Here is an 18,026-nt window from a genome sequence, read left to right on the forward strand (position 1 = left end):
GAGGGTAACTATGTATTGATGTGCTAGGGATGGAAGATATATTCATATTTTAGTAAAACATCAAATAAAGCTTTGCATATTGTTCTGTGATTTGCTTTTAACAGTTTATAATACTCTGGGCAGCATTTCATACTATGACACGCAATGACACCTCTCCTACTCAGAATAATACTTCTATTCTATCTGTGGACACCAACAGATAACTGCACTCATCTGGAGATGATCATCTGTGCAGTTTGTGTATTTCCTCCCATTAACAAAATACATACAGAAGTGCATTTCATCTGTGCATGTATACTTGTGTTTACGTGTCTATTTATCTGCCTGTCTCTTTAGCCTGTGTGAGAATCCTTCTACAGATCTGTTTCTGGAAAGTTAATTGTGAAGTCAAAGAGCAGATCACTTTTATTTTTAGGGAATCATCACTTGGGCCAAGAAACACCTGACTGTCCTGGGGAATCTGCTGTCCTCTGTCCTCAGCAGCACTGAACGTTGTCATCTCTTCTATTTTGGATTCCCCCAGCCCCTGCATCGGGTTCTGCAGAGATCAAATTGTATTTTGATGAGATGTGCCTTTCCATATTTATTAACAAGTTTGAGTCCTATTGTTTACCACCAATCGTGCTTCCATGTCTGTTATTTGTGTATCAAAGAACTTTCTGTTGGATTTTGGTTTTATTTTTAAGTGTGTTTTTCTGTGAATGTTGGTGACAGAAACACTTTACTATATGCGTTAGAACTATATTTTCAGTCTGCCCCAGAGCCGTATCCTGGATGCAGAATTAACTCCAAGCTCCTGTTTTTAACTTCTACACTTCATACCTCGGGGTTAAAATTTCCACCTGAGTTTGTCTTTGTGGAAAGAACAAAGCCACAAGGCACTGCCTTCCTCCTTCTCTCCATCCGTAGCCCGCTGCTGAAGAGTGATTGGCTCACACCCTTTCCTGGCTGCAGCCTGCTCAAAAGAGCGGAGCCCTGCACAAGGACTCGGACACCCTCCCAGAAGTACCCTCTACCCCTGTTCTGGACCAGGCTCCCTAAAGCCCTCTTCTGCCACCCCAGGTGCAGCAAGGGCCATGACTCCAGCTGCTTATTCATAAAAGCACCACACAGTGAACTGTGGGGTCTGCCTGCTCCAGAGTGAGTCCTGTGCCCCTTGCCCTGAGCCTCCATTTGCCTCCCTACTGTCTCATTCTCCTCTGGCAGGTGATGGTGACTGATGTGCAGGGTATTTGTAGCTCACGCTTTCCTGTTCATCACCCCAGACAGGAGGCTCCTTGCGTTCCTGCTCCCAGAGGTCAGAGTCAGGATCCTGAGTCAACCTGCTTACCTCTGCCCAGGAAGGTACTGAAGGACCTGTGATCAGTGAGTATTTGGGACCAGCCCCAGAGTGGGAGGACTGAGGGTTAGGGCATCTGCCCCCTCCCCAAGTGGGTGCACACACAGACATGCACACATGCACAGAACCTGATTCCTCAAATAGAAACAAGCAACTTTCAGCCAGAAGAAAGAGTGCTGACTGGCAAAATCCAGCAGATGTCCAAGGCTGGGTCTGGTTTCTTTCCCTATAGCAGACTCATTCTTTTCCTGATTCCTGTGTGTGCTGAAAGTACAGCTGCTGATTGGCTCTAAATTGGAAACTGGGCTCTGACAGGCACTTGACTATTGTGAGTCAGTTCCACTCTGCCTTCTCCTGGCATCACTGTTACAAAGGTAGGAAACCGATTACATTCCAGGAGAGGAGGTTCAGGGTCAGTGTGGCCAAGGTGATCTGTCAGAGTGTGAACTTTCTCTTCCTGGTCTCACCGGAAACCTCAGCAGGGGAATCCCCATCTCTGTTTCTGTGCAGCCACCATCTGCTTCTGCCTCAGCCCCAATTCTGGGCACCATCCACACAGCACGCACATCATCTGTCATCCAGCCCAGCTCATCCACGTCCCAGAGAAGGCAAGGAGTGCAGGGACCCCTACACATGCTTATGAATTCAAGTGCATCTCAAGAAGGAAATGAACAATGGGTTTTAAACTGCAGACTCCCTTCTAAGGTCTCCATTTAGCACAGCAACATACTCAGGAGAACTTAAAGTACAATGTGAGACTTGTATCACGCAGGAGATACTTGTAGAATTTATAGAAAAATCTCTCCTTTTCCCTCTCCACAAAGGTGCAGGTAAGACAGAATCTGAAGGGTACATTTTTGTTTTTCGAAGATTTTCTGTCATATGGTTCCTTATGCAGAAGACACTTCACCGTTCTATACTGAGGCTTCTCTGAAAAATTGCGGGGGATGTGAGCAGGACCGGTGGCTGTCATCACTGCCTGGGCCACAAACTCTGCCCCCGGGATCACTGCTCTCTGGTCACCCTTCTCCAGAGCCTGTCAACCTCTTCCCCACAGTTCTGTGAGTCTCAAGAGCTGGGACTGCGGACACCAGCCATGTCCTTTGCGTGTGCTAAGCTCTGCCAGTAGAGGGCACTAGAATGAGTCCAGAAGAACCAATAGGAAGAAACTCACTGTTTCCTGTTTCCTGTGGTCTCTTCTAGCAAAAGCCAGCAAAGCGCTTGGTCTCTTTCTTTTTCCTCTCTTTTTTCTAACGGCTTCACTGAAATACAATTAATGCACAGAAGTTCACTCATCTTTCATGTACACCACTATGAATTTAAATATGTATAACCTGCATTATTATTGATGTAATTAAGGTAAACTTACCTATATGCTCTAAAAATGTCCTGTGTCTTCTTGCTCTGTCTTTCTAGTTTGGGAGTTTTTGTTGTTGCTGCTGCTTTGTTTTGTCTTCCCTGTTTATTAAGAATCCTTACCTTGACATGCATCCTCTACAAATATTACCTGCAAAACACTGAGTTAACCATAGACTCTGTAGAGCAGGGTTCATCTCTAGGTCTTATTCACAAAAGCTGAGAGATGGCAAAGCCCAGATATCTTTTTTGTCCATCTTTCCTGCAGTGTGACCAGCCTCTCTCAAGCCCAGAAGCACCAGCAGCACTGAGATAGCACCATGCTCACTCCCAACTTCTGGCCTCCAGATCCTCCCAGGATCCAGCTGGGAGTCACCCCAGCCTCTCATTTGTTTTTCTCTAACCCCAGGGATCTACTTCCTATAATTACAAGAACTTTTATCCCATTGCTTTTTTTTGTCTTTTCAGCCCACCAATAATCCCTTTCATCAAATGTATGTATTATGAGCTGGGGGTTTAGCTCAGTGCCATAAGCGCCTGCCTTGCAATTACACAGTCATAAGTCTGATCTCCAGTACCCAAACAAACAAACATATGTATTAACGGGTCTTCAATTGACCACGTGGCTTGTTCTGTTTTGCTTGGACTCTTTCAGAATGATACCCTTTGGTGTCAGTCTGCACTCTGCTTGAAGAAGAATCGCATCTCAATGTGGTGTGGAGTCCTCACTCCACATTGCTCGACTAAGAGCAGATCATGTGAGACCAGTCTCTTTATCCTATCAAGTCTAGTTTCTTCTCACCTAAAGAGCATATTTCTCAGGACTTAGCTTAAAGACTTGGGACATGGGGCCTCTGCCTGCCTCCTGTTGGATGTTCCTTGCTTCTTAGCTTCCTCTGGGATATGCCCCTCGTGGGTGATGCCCTATGGCAGTGAAGAACATAGGGCTTGGAGCCAGAGCTTGAGCTGTAGCTGAGTGCAGGTTTTGCTTCATTTGAGTGAGGAGGACAGAATGATCTTCTCCATACCTTAATCTCTAAATATGCAGATTATTGATCGATGGTACTGTTAGGAAAGATAAATGAAGTAAAATGTGTAAATCTTTTAGCACGTTCTCAGCACCAAGTCAATGCAATTATACTTTATTGAATATCAGTGTTTTTGGTACTGCAGGCACAGTTACCACAGTCATAGCTGTAGCTCACATGAGGGATTTAGACTGGATTCTCAGGTAGGCGACATTCTCCTTCCATAGGCCTGGAATACAGGTGCATTCTCTACTTTCCCATTGTGAGAAATCACAGTAGAGCTGATAGCACTTAATTTGTGGAAGATAAGAAACCAGAAAGACCCATGGTGGCATCTAAAGTAACTGACACACCACACAACAGGATCAAAGACTAGGAGCAATGGGTGAAGTTGGCAGAAATGTGTACAGCTCAGCAGCAGATCCAGCATTCCCACAAGTCTTCAAGGATCCACTTTACCCCCAGGTTTCTAGCATTTACCTTAAAGCATCAGGCATATCTTGAAAGGAAGAGCCCAGAGGTCTCAGGCTCTGGAGTCTGACAAGCCCTCATTAGGACTCCAGCATTTCCTCTGATTGGCTGTGTGAACTGAACACATTACCGAGTCTCAGCCTATATGAAGTCTCTCTTTCCTGCTGTGTAAGACAGGGAAGGTGGCAGCACCTCCCTGCTGGGATGCCTGTCAGGATCACAAGAGTGAGGCACATCAGGTGCTGGGCATCGCAACAAGGGCATCGAGGCTGCTCCATGATTACTAAATGAACCATAGCTGTGTACTCCAAACTCCCAGAGTCTCGGCTATAAATGACAGCATGCAGATTGAGCTGTAGCAAGCTAAGTAATGATACAGCACATAAATATTTTATTTTACTGCAGCTTCTTACGCAGCATCAGGGTATTGGAAATCTTCCCTAGAGATGCATCAGTTTATGCCCTCCATTAAAATTTGGGGCTAATTTTAAAGCATAACACATAAGCCATCTCCCACAAATGTATTTTTGTGGGATATTTTTTGACCAGAAAAGATTTGCCATGAGCGAAATGGAAGGATGCTGTTGTGAAGTTCCAAATGTAATAATAGTAGGGCCGAAGGGAGTAGGCAGAGGCCAGGGAGCTGGAGCTCCCAACTGGGTGGTGCCCAGTTTCTGCCAGTGTCCACCCCCTCCTTCAACTAAATGGAAACCATGTCCTGCAATTGTACCTGAGGAACCGTTTCTCCAGGACACTCTTTCTTTGACCTTTGGGCATATTAGTCATCAAATTTAAATAGACCCGGCTCAGCATAGCCCGGTTAATAATCTTCATCACTGGCTTTTCTTTTAACAACATATAATCTTTTTTTTTTTTTTTTTTTTTCCCGGTACCAAGGATTCATCTCAGGACCAGGCAGTCACTTGTGCAGCTGAGAAAAACCCTCAGATCTAATGATATATATTCTTGACTCCCTCTCACATAACTTTTGTTTTTATCTTGTGTTTTGGTTTGATGTTTTAACTATTTATTTGGAATAAAAAGTATGCAAACAGATCATGAACCCAACAGCTCCCATTTTCTCAAGTCAGTAAGATGTGAAGCTGTTCTGGTGTTTAGCATCCATGACAACAGTAAACAAAATATGGCAGATCAAATTTAGTTTACATCAATTATTTGTGGCCCACAGAAAGTGCAAGGATACTGAAAATGCTTTCAGGTGACTATGTAGGTGAGAATACTGTAACTGTGATGCAGTGAGCCGGAGTCTGTGGTAATCACTTTCTGACAGTTGTAAATGCATTAATTTATGATAGATACACACAGTGCCCTCTGTGCCTGGGGCTCAGCAAACCAAATCCAACTCTGAGAAGCACCTAGAAAAGAAAAACATGCTCTGAGAAAAGAGTGTGGGGGGAAATCAGTGAATTTAAAAATAAATACATTTGCTAATGTGAGTGAACTTGACAAGGGGGGAGGTCGCAGTAGGACGCTTCCTCCAGCTCAGTAAGGGACATCAGGCTTACTGCTGGGACTGCTTATCCATGCACGTTTACTGTTAGTGTCTCCTGTGCAGTGGATGAAAGGGAAGTTTAGTCAAAACCCTCAGGCACAACTGGTGAGGAGCTGTTGAATAATGTTTTAAGCATTAAACATATAATAAAACTTCCATAAACATCATACGCTGTGTAAGCTGCTGTGCAAATGAGTTTAACATCCTTATTTTTTGAGGTTTACTGATGATCTATTCTGGAGGTGATGGAATTCCATTTAATCCACAGGAAATAACTATGGAGACTTATAGGAATTTGGTTTCCATGTCATGATGTCAAAACTGTTATCCAAGTAAGAAATGATAAGACTAAACATGCTGCATATGGTATTTGATAAACCAAGCCTGTATTTATGCATCATTCCTGTTTTGTTACTGAATGACAAGAGGAGCTGGGGAGAGACTTTATAAGTTTTAGCATTGAAAATAAATTGTCTTGTCTGTACACGTGTGTGCTTGGGGTGAAAGTCCTCCTGGGGGAGAGTAAGAGGGACATTGGTTGTTTGAGCTCGTGGAACGAGTAGACTGTGTTAGTGCTGCAGAGTGAGAGCAGGATTTCCAGCTCAAGGGCAGCATGCTGGCTGTGCTCTCAGGGTTCGTGCTGCTTCCAACACACAAGAGACATCCTATGTGCATATGGTTCTGCCCAAGTCATATGCAATTCAGTGCTTCATTTCAAGAGTCTGGTTTCCAAATACATACTGGTTCAACTTTGTGAGGTGGCTCCTTCACCTCTGAACTGCGCATTTTGGTAGAGATCAGCATTGCTTGTGAACATTGTCAGAAAGGGTTAGAAAGCACAAAACTCATTCACAGTGGTGTTGGAGATGGTGCCCTTTCGGGGGTGGCCGGGTTGTGAATGTAGAGAATGTACTAAAGGATGACTGTGAATTCTGTGTGAGTCATGGATTAAACATTTGCAGTAGTTACCAGGAGTCTCTATTGCTAGGGGCATCTCACAAGCCTGGTCACTGCATGATGGAGGCATTCAAAGATAGAGCAGGGTCTGGGGAGTCTGCTGCTGCTTGAGCTCTTGTCGGTGTCGCTCCCGGCCAGCAGGAAAAACACACGACAGATTCTGACGGTGTGCAACCTTGTCTTTATTTGTCTCCGCGTGGGCCCCGCGAGGCCTCCGCTCTGCCACCAGCCCTTTCTCACCGGTGGACTTTCTCTATCTCTCTCTGTGCTTCTCTCTCGTGGTGGGAGAGGCACTTACTTTTATAGGGTAACAGTGGCCAATCAGTTCAAAGCGCGCGATGCGGGCTGATTGGCTAACATCAGTTGTTGCTAGGCAGACTATTCTATTGCGCGGGCTGCTTACGTCGCCAGGGCAATCAGGGGGCAGGAAGCAGGCGCCAACTTGGCTCACTCGATGGGAGGGGTAATTTAGCTCAGGCTTTGCTCCTTCCTACAGGCCTCACGTCCGCCAAGTAAAACGACTGGTGTCGGCCGCGGCTCCCAACATCTCCCCCTATTTTATTTATTTTGAATGAATGTATGCATCGCAGCCCGCCCTGGATCGAGTGCAGAGGCTTATGCCCTGTGTTGAGGCCCACCGTAGGCCCTTGGCTTGGACCCTGGTCGGCCGCCCCCGGGTCCGCCAAGGCCTTGAGACCCTCGTCCTTTTTCCAGGGCCAGGAGTGAACTGGACGGAACCTGGATGCACATAGGCATGCACTCATGCCCCTCCGTGTGATCCCCTCGGAGAGGCATCTAGATCTGGGCAGATTCTAGTAATCCAGCGGCTTTCGTGCAGTATGGGGTAGGGCCTGGCTTAGGTCGAGTCGTGCTGGGGAGGCACGCTCTTACCCGTCATTGACTCACCTACCCTGCTGTGTGGTGTCAATAGGGAAGGAATGCGGAAGACCCGCCACACCTAGACCCGGTCGTAGGCCAGTCGAGCGAGCCATGCGTAGGCCTGGGGGTCATTGTGCCCATCACGGGCTGCTGCCAGGGCCGCATGGGCAACCAGGCGTACTTGACGCCAGGCCGCCGCAAGGCGCCCATTAATAAATGATGTAACCCATCGGAGCAAGCATGGTCCTATAAGCAGGAGCAAGAACAAGGAGCATAGAGGGCCTAACAAGGGTAGCACATAGGGGAGCAAGCCGTTCCAGGCCCCCAAAAAGGGATTGTCCTGCAGTTCTTTTAGGGCTCATCTTGTTGTTGGGTCTGCGGTTGGCCTCTGGTGGAACAGGCCTGATCTTCAGTCGAGGGACTTGTCGCGTCAACCTCTCTGGGACCCACAGTGGTTCTCGTCCCGGTTCCTGCGGAAAAACACAAACCGCGCCTCGGTTCCAGCTGATTACCGGATCCGGGCCCATCCATTGTCATGCCATAGCTGACCGCGCCTTTGGAGGCAGGCCTTGGCTTACTCCCCCTTTTTATTTTTTATTTTTTATTTTTTTTATTTTTGGTCTTTTTCGTTTTTTTTTTTTTTTTTTTTTTTTTTTTTATCGGTACCAGGGATCGAACTCGCGATTGCCTGCTTACAAGGCAGGCGCTTATGCCGCTGAGCTAAATCCCCAGCCCCCGTTTCCTCGACCGGCGTTTTTCTCAGCCTGCTCGGCAGAGTAGCCGCCCATGAAAATACCGTCCGCCCCGCGGCGCAACGTCATAGGACAGCGGTCGCGACAGAGTGGAACGGGGCGTCACTTCCTGTGCCGGCTGAGAGAAGGGAGGGTCCCCTGTAGCGGCCTCTCGGCGGGGAACCGCTTCCGGGAACGAGTTCCAGGGCGGAGCAGAAGGTTCTGTCTCCCTCCCCTGCCAGGGGGCGCTCAGAAGCTCTCTGCTTTTTCGTAAGCCTAGCTGAGCGGAGCGCAATTCGCAGCGCAACGCAGCGAAAGAGCCTTGCGTCTCCCCATCAAGCGACTTAGCCTCCTGACAGCTGGTCTCTTTGGCCTCCTTGCCATTCAACTTTCCCTCGTCCTCGGAGTCAGACGACTCCGAGGCTAGAGCCCCGTCCTCCTCCTTAGCATCCTTGTTCCCCTTGACGGACCCCTCTCGGGAGCTCCCTGACTGGGCCTGCTCAAAAGCCTTGCGTGCGTCCATGATTTCCGCGTCTCTAACTGCCGAAGGGAACCCCTTCCCCTCCCCTTCAAGACACGCATGTATCATTTCCCACAGGGGGTGAATAGCCGGTGAAATATCGCCTCCCAATTCCGCCGAGGCGAGGTCCCCGCCTAACTTCTCCCATGACGGCAGGTTTAAATGCCCTGTGGGTAAAAACCAGGGAGCCACCCTATCTACCTCTGCTATGAATAGTTCCAGTGTTTTTTGACCTACCCTGAGGTCTCTAGCTTTTAAAAGCTTCCTAAGGGCCTTTACCAAGGGCCGCGCCTCCGCGCTCGGTAAATTACCCATCCTCAACCTCTAAGGGCTGTTACTCACCTCGTGTGACTTAAAGAACCCGTCACCTACGCGTGAGCCTGAGGGGAGTCTAAAAGCCCTGTAGGTGCGCGCCACCCAGAGCCCAGGCTTATCCCCCACTCACCTGTCCGGCAGCACCACGCTGGAGCGTTGCACACCACCGAGGGGAGTGATCAATTCCCCGTACGGGCCACCAGATGTCGGTGTCGCTCCCGTCCGGCAGGAAAAACACACGACAGATTCTGACGGTGTGCAACCTTGTCTTTATTTGTCTCCGCGTGGGCCCCGCGAGGCCTCTGCTCTGCCACCAGCCCTTTCTTGCCGGTGGACTTTCTCTATCTCTCTCTGTGCTTCTCCCTCGTGGCGGGAGAGGCACTTACTTTTATAGGGTAACAGTGGCCAATCAGTTCAAAGCGCGCGATGCGGGCTGATTGGCTAACATCAGTTGTTGCTAGGCAGACTATTCTATTGCGCGGGCTGCTTACGTCGCCAGGGCAATCAGGGGGCAGGAAGCAGGCGCCAACTTGGCTCACTCGATGGGAGGGGTAATTTAGCTCAGGCTTTGCTCCTTCCTACAGGCCTCACGTCCGCCAAGTAAAACGACCGGTGTCGGCCGCGGCTCCCAACAAGCTCTTTCTTTGCAAAAGGTGATGCTCAACCCAGAATCTTCACCCAAATTCACAACAGGATTACTAATGAAAAATTACCCCATCCCCATCTCCCAGGAGGGTTCTCAGCAAATCCTAGTGACTCCTGTGAACAACATAGGATGACCCAAGGCTTTGAGAGTTCATTTACAGCATTTGGATAAGTAGCTGTGTGTTGCATTTAATTCCTTTTGTCTTAATGAAGGGAAAAACTAAGAAAAAAACAACCCTTTTCCCCATGATGCAATGGGATCCCAGCCAAACATCTGGAATAGAGAGAGATTCAGTAACTGAAGGAACGAGAGCAGACTGCGTGTGATTTTTTGTAGTTCAACCGTCACTCAGCATAGTGGGGAGTGTCAGGGATAGCGTTTCTTTTTTTAAATGAAATACATATTTTCAAGAGAAAGTGTGTAATTTGTGTTGGAAAATTCACTTTTTGAACATTTAAATTTACAGCAATTGCTATAAATAATGTTAGTCCTTATAGCCATGACTTCTGGAGAGAAATGGCATTAACTTCCAGTATTTTCCTACATGTATATTCATGTGCATAAAATATTTTGCATCATTTTCCCCTTAGCATTATATTCTAAGCATTTGAATGGCCACTAAAATGTCTTTGGGAACAGGATTTTGGCTTTTCAGCTTTCTGGATGACTGGTGCATATGCACTGCAGTAGAAATGTGAAATGTGTTATGAAGCAAAGACAGCCTCTTTCCACTCTTCAGACCTGGTGCTGACCTCGGATCCCCATGACTGCCCTCTGTACAGATGTGGATGTGGTGCCAGGGGTCTGGTGCCCAGCTCAGGTGATCACTCCTGCTGTGGTCTGAGTGCTTCTGAACTCCCAGAATTCATTCACAGTGGTGTTAGGAGATGGTGCCCTTTCGGGGGTGGTCGGATTGAGAATGTAGAGCCTTCATCAGGGTTAAGCAGCTACCTTCATCAGAGGCTGAGGAGCCCAGAGGCCTTCCCCTCCACCAGGCAGGATACGGGGCAAAGACTCTAGTTAGGACCCAAAGCTTCCTAGGCCCTGGAACTGAGGCTCCTTGGACACTGAGTGTCCTGCACCCCAGTATTGGACTTTCCAGCCCTCGGAGCTGAAAGGTTTAAGTTAGTGCTGTTGATACACTTGCCAGTGTAAGGTGATCATTCCACACCCTGAACTTAGACCCAGGGACAAACACAGAGGGCATTAGGGCCTTTGGCTTAATGTGTGGGCTTTCATGGAGTTGAACAAATATGTGTATTTGAGTCAACAGGAGTGAATCGAAATGGAGGAAAAATTGTTATTTTATAGATTTTTGCCCTGCTTTGCCTAAAATCCATTAAACCACTGGCATTTCTCATGGCTCTCAGATAAGTCATACAGTTAATTTTTGATAAAATATTTTATTTTCATTGTTTACATGAAAAGTTAGAAACAATCAATGTTACTAAAACATGACAGCTATGTCTGAGGGCTAATTTACTGAAAATTATACAAAAATATTGAAAATCATTACTTTCCACCATAATTTGGGTCTGAGTTCTTTTCTATCTATATGTAAATGGTGGAATCTTTTGCCTACTTTTTACAATCTTGTGGTCTTGCCTGTTTCTTAAAGTTAATGAAGTTCTGAAAAGATGCTGAAGATTTGATAGCAAATTGGAAAGATTTATTTCTGAATATAAACTTTGCTACCGTGGAATCTTCTCACAGATACAAAGCTACCATCTGCACTCTGGTATTTAAGGATAAAGCGTTATTTTAGTATTTACCATTAATAAAATTTATGGATTGTCTTAAAGTCCAGACTTCTATTTTAAATATAAGTGCAATTCCTGGAAGTACAGCCAGGTAGCTAAAGCTCTAGCTCTGTCTTTATTCCCAATCTTCCCTCTGCATGAAGAGATTCGTATGAATTTTCTCTTATATGCTTGGCATTTATCTGGGTTTGATTATCTATATTTTAACTGTAATTTACTATCTCTCTGGGAGGGCAGTTTATAATTAAAATTATTTTTAATATTGTGTCTTTAGTTCCTTTCTGCTTAATGAGAGTTTATAAAACAATTTGGTCCTCATAGGGAGAACTCAGACCAAGAAAAGTTCTGTCTAGGGCGAGATTTCTTTATTTTTAGCATTTGTGCTGCAGGACTGAGTTTAATTTAGCAAATATGTTTGCAGGGCTTAGAAAGGTGGGTTTGAACAAGGAAAAGTGGCTGTTAGCCTGTGCCTGCGTTTCCTCACTGGCATTCAGGCTGGGGACTGAATGACCGCATCCTGTCCTCAGGCCAGTCAGAGGCAGCCAGTTGCTCTGCCAGCCTCCTGCTGTGTGCATCAGTTGGCCACTGGGCATGCTAGGAACATTCAACAAAGCCTGCAATTCATTCCCCTCCCTCTTCCTCAGCCTTTCTTAGGAAACTGACTCCTTCCCAGGAAGTGCAGAGGTCTCTGGACACGAGCAGTGCCAAGGCTCAGATGCTAGTGAGCTGCATACGACGCCGGTGATTGCACCTGCATGGGTGTATCATGATTCCCATCTTCCTCTAGTTGTATTAGGAACCCAAGAAAATTGCTTCACAAGACAGAGGACAAGGAAGGATGACATGTGGGTAAACATCCGAGTGCATGGGTCCCCAGAGCTTCAGTCCGTGAGCACAGCTTGTAGAACTCTGAGGGACAGAACAGGAGGGGTCCTTTCTTACAGTACCTGTCCGTGCTGTTCACTGTGACTCCTCACTTCTGATTCCATGGTGGCTCATTGTTGGGATGTGTGGTTGGACCACCCAGAAGACAGGAAAGCTTGTTTTTCATTGTGGGCACTGCTGCTGCCCCAGCACTCAGGGCCTCTCGGCAGCACAAGCCCGCTCATCTGACCTGGGTGGTCAGTCCTAAGCCCCATGCAAGGAAGGGAAAGGGAGAAGGCAGGATTTTCTCCCCTCACGTCTTTGCAGGGTGCTTTCATATCAGCTGCCCCAGCATAATACTGGACACAGAGGCAGAGCCAGGCTCCAGCAGACATTAGAGGAGGAGGACACGAGACTGATATGAAGATGAAAGATCACCTGACAAGGAGCACTGCACCTGTGCTTCGGAGATGGAGGATGAACCGAACATGGAGATAAAGGTGAAGGAAGGCCGCAAGGAGGAGAGACCCTCCCCCAGGCTGGGAAAGGCAAGGGAGGTGGTGCAACAGCATCAGCAGTGGCTGGAGAGTGGGGTGAGGATCCCCAGAGCACACAGAGAAGCAAAATTGTCCCATGGGTGTGAGACTGTACTTTTTTTTTTTTTTTTTTGTAAACTGGCAAGTAGTAAATATTTCAGTCACATCAAGTCATGTCTTTTGTGTCATAACCCTTCAGCTCTTTAGGAGATTGAAAAGCACGCATAGAGAATATATCTGTATCTGTATTTCACATGTCTGTGTCTCTATGTAAAACCCATGGATGTGCTCTAAGGGGACTTCACACACACGCATGATGCTCTGTGTTAGGCACACAGGCCGTAGCCTGCCTTATTCTGTCTGAAGATGAAGATTATGAAGCTAAGTGAAGTTACCCTAGGACTCCATAAGTAGAGTAAGAGCCTGACCTGTGCTGTTATTGGTTCTCTCCACTTGGTTGGATTCCAGAGCAATCTGTTTCCTCAGTGACATCATTAATTGCACCGTATTTGCCTGCAGTGTTCTGGGCTCCAGGTGATATTTTTGATGTTTATGAAGATAGCAACATCAAATATCCATGTGGAAAATCCAATTGTGTTAGATTCCATTGCAGTACTGCAGTTCTTGTATTATTTGATTCAACCAAATTTCTGACTTACAAGCATCACATAGCATCGCTGGCTATTTTGCAGATAATGGAAATTCATTGCTGCGATATTAGTCAGCTCTTAGTCTCCCAGGAGTCCAGTGGGGAAAGGTAGGCTTGAAGAGGAAACATGCTGCAAGGGATGCTGGGTGTTGATCTCCTGAAGGTATCAGAAGGGGTAAGTACTGGGGTCACCCTGTGTCTCACAGAATGGAAACCATTGGTAGAGGATGACAGGGTCTGATGCTGAGCCAACTCACACTGTCACCAGTGCAGAGTGACACAGACTCCATCCTAGGCACCAGCCTGCCAGGAATTACCCACCTCTGTATCGGTCAATGTTCTCCCAATTAAGAGAACCAATGGGAGCTCACAGGTAGAAGGATAGATGGAAGGGTCAATGATAGACAGATAGACAGATGACAGACTGGTGCTAAACAGCAGGGCCTTGCTCAGAACCCCTCTCCATAGTGCCACCACATTGCAGTGTGGAGTATTACATTAGCAGGGTGACTGAATTCCAGCTCTTCTCCTTGGCACCCAGATAAGACTTGACTTCTTTTAAGCTAGACAATCACCTGCAAGGATTGTGAGCAGTTTGCTAGGAAAACAATCCACCAGGGGAACCCTGCATTCTCATGGACTCAGAATGCATTTCCTGAGCAATTACTTGGTGATGGTGGCGGTGAGGTTCAGTGCTTTAGGGTTCTGATCCTCATGGGCCCAGTGGTATGTGCCATTGGCTGCCTGCATGATGACCAGTGTTATTCACGAGCCTGCTGGTCAGGCAGGTGCCCCAGAGAGCAGGTCATGCAGGCTGGAAAGTGGAGTCCAAACCAAGCCGGGCAGTTTTGTTCCCTGTGTCTGTGCTTGGTCTTGGAGTGAGTCTATTAGCCTGTTTGCACCTAGGACTATGATTGGGATTTTCTGATCTTCTGGGGTGGAGCTACTTTGAATACAAGAAAACATAGAGGAAAATGTTCTCTCCTGCTTGCACTTTCTTGTCCTGGTTAATATGGATTTGCATAGGCACCCGATCCCAGCAGCTGCACAGGCGTCTCTAATCTCAGATGACAGTCAGGGCAGTGACCTCACACCTCAGGCTGCAGCAAGGCCACCTCTACAGGCATTCAATCAAACGTGTTTATTTTACATTTCTGTTATTTCAGTAAGTTTCTCATGTTACCATTTTCCCTAATAGTCAAATAAAAATACATCTCTTAACACAATCTTTTTGCTTACAAGTTTAAAATGCACATTGTTTATAAGTCAGGCTCCTCAGTTCTATGCTTAGGGTGGGTAACTTCTACTTGATCAGTTTCCTCTCAAGTGCAATTAAAGTATTAATTTTTAAAAGAGTTGTTTAATTCCCATCTTACTTCTTACACGTTCACAAAGCAACAATAACCAAGCTCCGTGTGTCCTTCCCTTCCTAACACATGACCGGAGGAGGGCCCTAATGAAATAGTGGATACTCAGAGACATCTATTGTGTAGAAGCTGGAGAAGCCCATTTTGCTTCTACTCAGTGTTAAAAGTTGCTACCGAGCATGGAACATTGCAAAGCAGGGTGCATTTAAGCCCAAGCACAAGAGAACTTTCATGTGAATAAGCAATGAGAAGACATCCTTCACATTGAAATGCTTGCTCCCCACTTTTGATGTATGAAAAACAAATACCCAGCTCAGGCTATAGTGATCACTTATGTTTGATTGATTGTATGTCTACAAGAGAGGGATGAAAAAGGACAAAAGTGTTCTAAAGGAGAAAGTCACCAACAAGTTATTGATTTGATTTAAGCATCCGGAGGCAGGGCTGGCAGGGCTGGAGACAGGCAAAAGTAGGCAGGCTGCCACTTCCCCTGACAATAGGAGCTCAGTATCACCAGCTCCAGTGTCAGTGTTCACCAGTTGAATATTCTGGGGGTTTTGCACCGAGTCAGTCAGAGTTTTCACAATCCAGGCTTGAATAAGACTGTTGTATCCTGCACTGCACTGGGCCCTCCAACTATATAACTTGTCCCAAATTGCTGTGGGCATGTTGGGTTGAGCTTAGATCCTCAAGCTCAGTTTGGATATTGTGCATTTAGCCAGTTGATCACGGACAGGGGGTTCTACTTCCGGTTTCTAAAAGAGAAGACACCAGAGGTCCCGCCCAGTAACTCTAGGTCATATTCTGAGGACTAATAGCAAATAGCATACAGTTATCACTGCATGGATTTTGGACGTGGCTCTCTGCACTCACTTAATCCTGGAAATTCTTTTGGTTTTCCCATGAGAAACAAGTGGAACATCTGTGAGCTGCACCACTGTTCTCCACTTCACCTGGACAGTAATGACAGGTGGAGTTGGCCTCAGAGCTCACAACAGTTCTGAGCATCATGCCTTTTCCAGAAGGCTGCTATGACTCTGCTATTGTATCAAATCCGGAAGGATAATCCCACCACCCAGAGCTAGGCTGAGAAGCTTCGGAAGGTGCATGTGAGCAGGATCAACTAGTGATATCTGCTGCGATGCGGACTCTGGAGTTTCCATCGCAGGAAAGGCGATACGTCTGTCTGCTCCTCCTGTGCCAGCCATGTGCAGTCCCCAGAGGATCCCTCTGCTTTTAGGTCTCTTCTGTTATTCCAGACTTAGACAGTGTTTTTAAATGTCCATTGTTTCAGAAGATATGCCTAACAGAAATCTTAAGTCTACTTTTTTTTTTTTTTTTTTTTTTTTTCCTAAGAGGAACTCATTCTTTTCTGGACGTAAGCATGTGCTCCCTTTCACTGTGGGCAGTCAATCATCTTGTTCCCACTGCCCCAGCATTCAGGGAGGGGTACTGAACCAGGTGATCCAGCATAGCTAATCGGCAAGGCTTCTCTGCCTGCCCATTGTTAGGAGGGACCCCATGTTCAATAGGACATCAACCCAACCCCCAGCAATAGCTGGTTAAGGATGTGAACACTGACCAGGAGCTGCACCGTTTCGAATTAAATTTTCTTGGATTCACATAAAGAGATCATCAACCCAAAGAATCTGCAGCCACAGGGCCCTCTCTTGCACCCAGGTAAGGATCACCTTGAATTTGTTGCACATGTGATAATCCTGTCTCCAACCATGTTCATACCTTGAGTCACTCACCAAAGTGACCAGGGAACAGCACAATTCCCCTCACCGGGAATCACCCAAATTGCTGGTAACTGAGGTGGAGGGGCTGCCTCCGAGGGCGCCAGAGGGAACAGCCAACACGTGCAGGGGCTCTGTAATTCAGGACTACCAGGCTGGGTGCTGCTTTATAAAATACACTGTGAAGTTTTGTTCCAACTGGGATAATTTGATAAACACCACACATTTAAGCCAAGCAATAAAGGGCACAAAATGTTGACAAGTGGAGTGTAGATTCTGGAGACATGAGATGATTATTTGAGAGAGCAAAGCCCAGTGGAAGGCCAACGCACACAGAACCTTACAGGCAATGAGTCCGCAGGGGTGGCCTTGAGTGACAGGACAGCTGCAGCATTCCCCTTCACCCTTTTGTACAATAAAGAAACTGTGAAAGGTAAAGGACCAGAAGAACAAACTGGAGTGCACCTTTGGAAAAGAGGAATCACAGTGGCTTTAAAGTTAAGGCATGGGCAGGAAGGGCACAGCGAAGCCCATGGTATCAGCAGCAGGGAGCCGGGCAGAGAGAGCACCCAGGAGACATGGTGGTGGGATGCTTGACTGGGTGCTGGCTTAATTCAACGTTGCTACACCAAACACGTGTGGGACGACTGACTCATTCCAAGTAGCCCAGGAAAGTGAACGACTGTAAGATCTGATAGGAATCAAAATGGTGTTCAGCTCGTGTAGGACATTCCTACCTTTGGAAACCTGTGACAAGATTCAGAGGGTAGAAATATGGTGGTGTTTGTAGTTTTTCTTGAAACAGTCCAAAATAAATAAATAAAAATACAACAATCTGAAGCTTATCTGACTTTGGGGAATGTGTGTCAGTTTGTTTGTTATAGTTTCCCTTAACCTTCTTTTGGTGTCTGAAAGTCTTTAAAATTTATTAATGAAACCTTTTTTAAAAGGTAACTGCAGCTCATGTATTGGATGTTGAGAAAAGAAACCAGAGAACCCTCCGGTGGGAATGGCGCAGGCTTGGAGACTGTTTCCCTTGCTACATAGTTCTGACCGAGGTTTTGTCTTTCTAAAAGATGCTGCTCTTTCTTTTTGGTTGTTAGGACCTTGTTTTTGTGCACACAGGGGTGACGCAGTGTCAGGGATTGGATCACGGTTAATCTGATTGGCTGGGACCCCATTCTTCATGGCCAAGGGCTCCCCAGGCCTGTGTATAACCAGAGGTCAAGGGTGGGACAGTCCTGCCTGTGAGGTCCAGGGACATTCCAGGGCCCTAGGATTTAGGGTGCTTTCCTAGGGCTGAATGCTTTTAGGCCAGCTCTGGGCTTTCTGTATAGACAGAACCTTGATTCCCTC

The sequence above is a fragment of the Cavia porcellus genome, unplaced genomic scaffold (assembly GCF_034190915.1).
Source record: "Cavia porcellus strain 051 isolate PalLab524CR breed Dunkin Hartley unplaced genomic scaffold, mCavPor4.1 scaffold_16, whole genome shotgun sequence".
Taxonomy (NCBI): domain Eukaryota; kingdom Metazoa; phylum Chordata; class Mammalia; order Rodentia; family Caviidae; genus Cavia; species Cavia porcellus.